Below are 7,500 nucleotides of genomic sequence, written 5' to 3'. Positions count from 1 at the left end.
TAACATACACACTCGCTCTATCTCTCTCTCTCTCTCTAACATACACACTCTCTCTCTCTCTAACATACACACTCGCTCTATCTCTCTCTCTCTCTAACATACACACTCGCTCTATCTCTCTCTCTCTCTAACATACACACTCGCTCTATCTCTCTCTCTCTAACATACACACTCGCTCTATCTCTCTCTCTCTCTCTAACATACACAATCGCTCTATCTATCTCTCTCTCTCTCTCTCTCTCTCTCTCTCTCTAACATACACACTCGCTCTATCTCTCTCTCTCTCTCTCTAACATACACTCTCGCTCTCTCTCTCTCTCTCTCTCTAACATACACACTCTCGCTCTATCGCTCTCTCTCTCTAACATACACACTCGCTCTATCTATCTCTCTCTCTCTCTCTCTCTCTCTCTCTCTCTCTCTCTCTCTCTCTCTCTCTCTAACATACACACTCACTCTATCTCTCTCTTTCTCTCTAACATACACTCTCGCTCTATCTCTCTCTCTCTCTCTAACATACACACACTCTCTCTCTCTCTCTCTCTCTCTCTCTAACATACACACTCGCTCTATCTCTCTCTCTCTCTAACATACACACTCTCGCTCTCTCTCTCTCTCTCTCTCTCTCTCTAACATACACACTCGCTCTATCTCTCTCTCTATCTCTCTCTCTCTCTCTCTCTCTCTCTCTAACATACACACTCGCTCTATCTCTCTCTCTCTCTAACATACACACTCGCTCTATCTCTCTCTCTCTCTAACATACACACTCGCTCTATCTCTCTCTCTCTAACATACACACTCGCTCTATCTCTCTCTCTCTCTCTAACATACACAATCGCTCTATCTATCTCTCTCTCTCTCTCTCTCTCTCTCTCTCTCTCTAACATACACACTCGCTCTATCTCTCTCTCTCTCTCTAACATACACTCTCGCTCTCTCTCTCTCTCTCTCTAACATACACACTCTCGCTCTATCGCTCTCTCTCTCTCTCTAACATACACACTCGCTCTATCTATCTATCTCTCTCTAACATACACACACTCTCTCTCTCTCTCTCTCTCTCTAACATACACACTCACTCTATCTCTCTCTCTCTCTCTAACATACACACACACTCTCTCTCTCTCTCTCTCTCTAACATACACACTCGCTCTATCTCTCTCTCTATCTCTCTCTCTCTCTCTCTCTCTCTCTAACATACACTCTCGCTCTATCTCTCTCTCTCTCTCTAACATACACACTCTCTCTCTCTCTAACATACACACTCGCTCTATCTCTCTCTCTCTAACATACACTCTCGCTCTATCTCTCTCTCTCTCTCTAACATACACACTCTCTCTCTCTCTCTAACATACACACTCGCTCTATCTCTCTCTCTCTCTCTCTCTAACATACACACTCACTCTATCTTTCTCTCTCTCTAACATACACACCCGCTCTATCTCTCTCTCTCTAACATACACACTCGCTCTATCTCTCTCTCTCTCTCTCTCTCTCTCTCTCTAACATACACACTCTCGCTCTATCTCTCTCTCTCTCTCTAACATATACACACTCTCTCTCTCTATCTCTCTCTCTCTCTCTCTAACATACACACTCACTCTATCTTTCTCTCTCTCTAACATACACACCCGCTCTATCTCTCTCTCTCTAACATACACACTCGCTCTATCTCTCTCTCTCTCTCTCTCTCTCTCTCTAACATACACACTCTCGCTCTATCTCTCTCTCTCTCTCTAACATATACACACTCTCTCTCTCTCTCTCTCTCTCTCTCTCTCTCTCTCTCTCTCTCTCTCTCTAACATATACACTCTCACTCTCTCTCTCTCTCTCTCTCTCTCTCTCTCTCTCTCTCTCTCTCTCTCTCTCTCTCTGTCTCTCTCTCTCTCACACATACACACCCTCGCTCTCTCATTCCTCGATTACCTTCTCTCCCCTCTCACTTCCTCTCTGCCTCTACAGTACTTCCCTCTCTCACCACCTATCAAATCCCTTCTCCCTCTTTCAAATCCATTCTCTCCCTCTCTTTCTCCATTCTCTATTTGTCTCTCTCTCTTTCTCAATCTCCCTCATTTCTCTCTCTTTCTCAAACAATTAATTCAATTTAAAAACTGGGTCTCAGCCCAGACTTGCGTAAGTGAAACACTGCTAGGTGATCATTTTCAACAGTCCGTTACCAAGGTGGAATGTCAACGACGACAGACAGGACTTCGGAACTCCAGGAAGAACCACATTTCTATGGAACTGCTGACGTTTTCTAGAAGAAACAGAGGAGTCTCCCCGACTAAATGTTTTGGTTGCTATACTGCGTTGTGACCTTAGAGTGAGGCCAATGGCTGTGTGCTGACATCATATTTAGTCTCCTTAAAGCATCATTCAGCAGTAGAAACAATGACAATGCAGCCTCCCCACCCCTGGTTCAGCAAAAAAGCTGAGGGATGGGGCTCAAATTCATAGACAGAGCTATGGATGCAAGGATTGACCATCCAGGATATCAAAATGATAGTTAGAATGTATGTTTACATTTTCTTTGTTTAGTAAAACAAGCTAATATTGTTGGTTTTGATAGGGTACGACAGTTGAACTAAGCTCATGAGGGATTTATAAATTACAGTATATTCTTCCAAAATCAATGGGTATATATAATGAATTAGTTTTAAAAAATGATGTAGCAGCTGCTGAATGTCCCTTTAACAGTATCTTATGGCTACTGCACAGTCCCCTGCGTCGTCACCATTCTAGGTCTCTTTCATATAAATCAAGGATTAAACATGTCATTATGTGACATAACCATGTGTTAACCAAGTTAACCAAGTTAATCTATAGTTTTTCAAGGTGCAACTTGGGTCCAGCTAATCACATTAAGTTGGAGAATACCCCTGAGAAGATTGTTTTAAAGGTTGTTTTCAGAGAGAGCTAAATCACTGTTTTCCCTTCACAGAGAGCTCAACCACATTCCTCTTCACAGAAAGGTGAACCACTGTTCCACTTCACAAAGAGGTGAATCACTGTTTCCCTTCACAGAGAGCTCAACCACATTCCTCTTCACAGAGAAGTGAACCACTCTTCCCCTTCACAGAGAACTCAACCACTGTTCCCTTTCACAGAGAGATGAACCACTGTTCCCCTTCACAGAGAGATGAACCACTGTTTCTCTTCACAGAGAGGTGAACCACTGTTTCTCTTCAGAGAGGTGAGCCACTGTTTCTCTTCAGAGAGGTGAACCACTGTTTCTCTTCACAGAGAGGTGAACCACTGTTCCCCTTCACAAAGAGGTGAACCACTGTTTCTCTTCACAAAGAGGTGAACCACTGTTTCTCTTCACAGAGAGGTGAACCACTGTTTCTCTTCACAGAGAGGTGAACCACTGTTTCTCTTCACAGAGAGGTGAAACCACTGTTTCTCTTCACAGAGAGGTGAACCACTGTTCCCCTTCACAAAGAGGTGAACCACTGTTTCTCTTCGCAGAGAGGTGAACCACTGTTTCTCTTCACAGAGAGGTGAACCACTGTTTCTCTTCAGAGAGGTGAACCACTGTTTTTCTTCAGAGAGGTGAACGACTGTTTCTCTTCAGAGAGGTGAACCACTGTTTCTCTTCAGAGAGGTGAACCACTGTTTCTCTTCACAGAGAGGTGAACCACTGTTTCTCTTCACAAAGAGGTGAACCACTGGTTCTCTTCACAGAGAGGCGAACCACTGTTTCTCTTCACAAAGAGGTGAACCTCTGTTCCCTTTCACAGAGATGTGAACACCTGTTCTGCTTCACATAGAGGTGAATCACTGTGCCCCTTCACAGAGAGGTGAACCACTGTGATCTCTATTTACGTAACAGTTCCCTCTATTGTGGCTGAGACCTGAGCCAGACCTGAGCCAGACCTGAGCCAGCTTTAAACACTCATTAACATCCAACTCTAATCATCGCAATCCCTCGGCGAAAACTTTCAACGGCTCAATTATAGACGCTTCTTTAAAGAAAAGTTAATCACCGGATGGGACTCGTCTGCTCTCCTCTCGTAACACACACACGCACACACACAGACACACACACATACACACATAGACATACACATACACACATAGAAATACACACATACACATATACACACAAATAGACATACACACACATAGACACACACACACACACACACACAGACACACCCACATAGACACACACACATAAACAAAAACAGACTCACACACACAAAGACACAGACAGACACACACACACAAATGATCATACACACAGACACACCCACATAGACACACACACATAAACACACACACATAAACACAAACAGACACACACACACACATAGACACAGACAGACACACACACACAAATTATTATACACATAGACACACACACACAGACACACCCACATAGACACACACACATAAACACAAACAGACACACACACACATAGACACAGACAGACACACACACACACAAATGATCATAAACACAAACACACCCACATAGACACACACACATAGACATAGACAGACACACACACAAAAATGATCATACACATAGAGGTACAGACACACACAGGCTCTGCAGCCGTACCACAGCCGACACACATACACACACACCTCTCTCAGAAAAAGTGTGTCAGTACGTAAATGTAATTACCTGGCTGGTGGTGAAGGTGCTCGTGGCGCTGAGGGGGAAAACAGGAATTTGCAGAATGGTCGTGACAGAGGGGTACTATGGGAAATATTGTAGAGCATTCCACTGGGAGTTTGGGAAAGCAAATAAGGCAATGAACTATTTCCAATGCTACCAACTAATATATAATAATATAATATATATACCATTTAGCAGGCGCTTTCATCATGAGTGCAGACATTAAACATATGGCCTCAGGAATCAACCCCTCTATACTGGCGGTGGAGGCACCATGCTCTACCCAAGGAGACATACAGGACCACCAACCATTGAGGTGACATGTAAAGTTAGAGTAATACTGTACAGTACACATTGTGTGGGCCTGTTGTGCTGTCTCTCCAATGTGTAAGCTATATGCCTGAATGTGAGTCAGTGTATTCTACATTGTAAAAGTGAGTAATGACTTGTAACTGGTATTACAGAACATATTCAAAACATGGATTTCTGATGATGTCACATGATAGGTGATATTTTTTATGGTGTACCAGCAGGACATGCACTAGTACACAGGAGAGGGATCTATTCGTGAAATGGCCTTTTCAACATCACCCTGGTTCACATTTTGACACCTGCACACATGCATGCACGCACACACACAGACACACATACCCACAGACGCACACACACACACACATACAAACACACAAACACACAGACACACAGACACACAAAGACACACACACAGACACACATACTCACAGACACAGACACAGACACAGACGCACACACACACACACACACACAGACACACATACACAGACACACAGACACACACACACAGACACACACACACAGACACACACACACACACAGACAGACACACATACACAGACACACATACACAGACACACAGACACACACACACACAGACACACACACAGACAGACACACACACACACACACACACACACACACACACACACACACAGAGAGAGACTTAGTAGGAGACACTGGTCCTGCCACGTGTCGTTATTTTCAGTGAAGGAATCTCTATAGGGGACAATCCAAACAATGTTGTCAGCCAGTTGACAGCTCTTCCCTCTTCCTGTTCATCTGGGGCCACAGTACTATGCCGTCAGAGCAGAGGGCCCATCGCCATCAGCCCCTGAACCAGGCCAGTTTTAAGTTTTCCCCTCTGGCCATCTGGTCAGACCAGGGCACCAGCCACCAGACCCAATTTGTCTGCTCAGGCTCCACTGCTTCCATTTGGTTTCCCTGTCCAGTTCCAACCCCCGTTAATTCCAGGTTGTTGCAGCTCAAGGACAGTGGTGTTTTCATTGGGGGGCTGTAGTGTAGCTGGTTAAGCCTCAATTCCATCGCAAGACCTTTAAGATAGGATAGTTTGTGTCCCAGGTGGCACACTGTTCCCTATAGTGCACTACTTGTTGAAAAGTAGTCCACCACAAAGGGAACAGGGTGTGATTCTGAGAAATAGACATAGACCTGCTGTCCCTCTGAAACAACATGGTGGGACACTCAATCTTACAGCTATTTGTTTATGAGCTCTGGAATAAAGCAGTATGGACTAGTGTTAGTCCGTGGTGACGTCATAGCAGTCATAGCCAATTAGAGCAGTGGGATACAGGATGTTCCATCCATGCTACCTATATAGGCCTGTCTGGTTTCCACAGATTACAGTAAGCCAAAGTGGGAGCCACCACTGAAGAATATTGTAAATCAGTTAAGAATGAGTGTTATTGTTACAGTGACTTGTTGCCCAAGAATGATGTGAAATGAGCAATGCTGAGACAAATTAAATAATAATACATGTGCCAACAACGTAGGCCTAAACCTGCAAGTTAGTATTTTTTTATTTATTTAACCAGGCAAGTCAGTGAAGAACAGTGGGACAGTGGGTTAACTGCCTGTTCAGGACAGAACGACAGATTTGTACCTTGTCAGCTCGGGGGTTTGAACTTGCAACCTTCCAGTTACTAGTCCAACACTCTAACCACTATCTCCTTTCTGTGACCAGTTAAAGATTCAGAAGCCGTTCTCTGCGGTATTTCTGGCCTAGCCTGGTCCCAGACCTGTTTGTGCCCCTGCTTACTCCATCAGCATTGTCAAGGTGAATATGATCCCAGACCTGTTTGTGCCCCTGCTTACTCCATCAGCATTGTCAAGGTGAATATGATCCCAGACCTGTGAATATGAAATGGCATGACAATTCCACAAGGAGTTAGCAAGAGAGGAGAAACAGGCTTATTCTGGTCCAGATGCAGCACAAAGTGGCTTAATGTTGGAGTAAATGTAGTAGAACGAGCAACATTAAAATGCACTTCAAATTTCTAAAATGCCCAGACTGGAAGTTGATGTTTTGTCAGGATTCAGGCGGAAATAAAGAGAAAAAGCAGTCGTTTTAAAGACGCCCGCGTGTGCCTCTGCCTTGGGAAGCGGACCCACCTGCTGTAATGGTGCCACCGACCAATTAATTTTGATAGATGCAACTGCTACTGTCAGTGCCGCGCGGGGAATATTGTTCTCACCGCGAGACTTGGTGGTCAGAGAGCGGAAATAATAAATGTTAATTTCACTTAATGTGTTTGTCTTGAAAATGTCATCTGAAAAAACTTTCAAACTGCTTTCATGTAAGGACTAGGAACTATGGGTAAAATGTGTAATAGTGGCACAAGGATATTTGTAAACTTACTTACAGAGTAGACTATTCTCGAGGTTTAGACATGGTGTAGCCTGATATGATTGTTGTTTAGTAGAGCTTGAGTGGCCTCGCGTCAAAGCGGAATCCGTCGTGAGGGTGAATCGCTGTCCGTGGTGCTGAACTTTGCTGTCAATAGTGCAACGCCCGTTGACCATCATATTTATTTA

The 7,500-nt window shown here is 44.2% G+C and overlaps 1 protein-coding gene across 1 annotated transcript in view; it reads right to left on the bottom strand.

The window, feature by feature from the left end:
* Positions 1-7,500, bottom strand: part of LOC139391728 (voltage-gated delayed rectifier potassium channel KCNH8-like) — a 118,530-nt gene that overhangs the window by 109,968 nt on the left and 1,062 nt on the right. The gene's annotated exons all lie outside the window — the stretch shown is intronic.

This window comes from Oncorhynchus clarkii, chromosome 32 (genome assembly GCF_045791955.1).
Source record: "Oncorhynchus clarkii lewisi isolate Uvic-CL-2024 chromosome 32, UVic_Ocla_1.0, whole genome shotgun sequence".
Taxonomy (NCBI): Eukaryota; Metazoa; Chordata; class Actinopteri; order Salmoniformes; family Salmonidae; genus Oncorhynchus; species Oncorhynchus clarkii.
The sequence above is the reverse complement of the archived record's forward strand: the minus strand, read 5'-3'. Positions and strand labels throughout refer to the sequence as shown.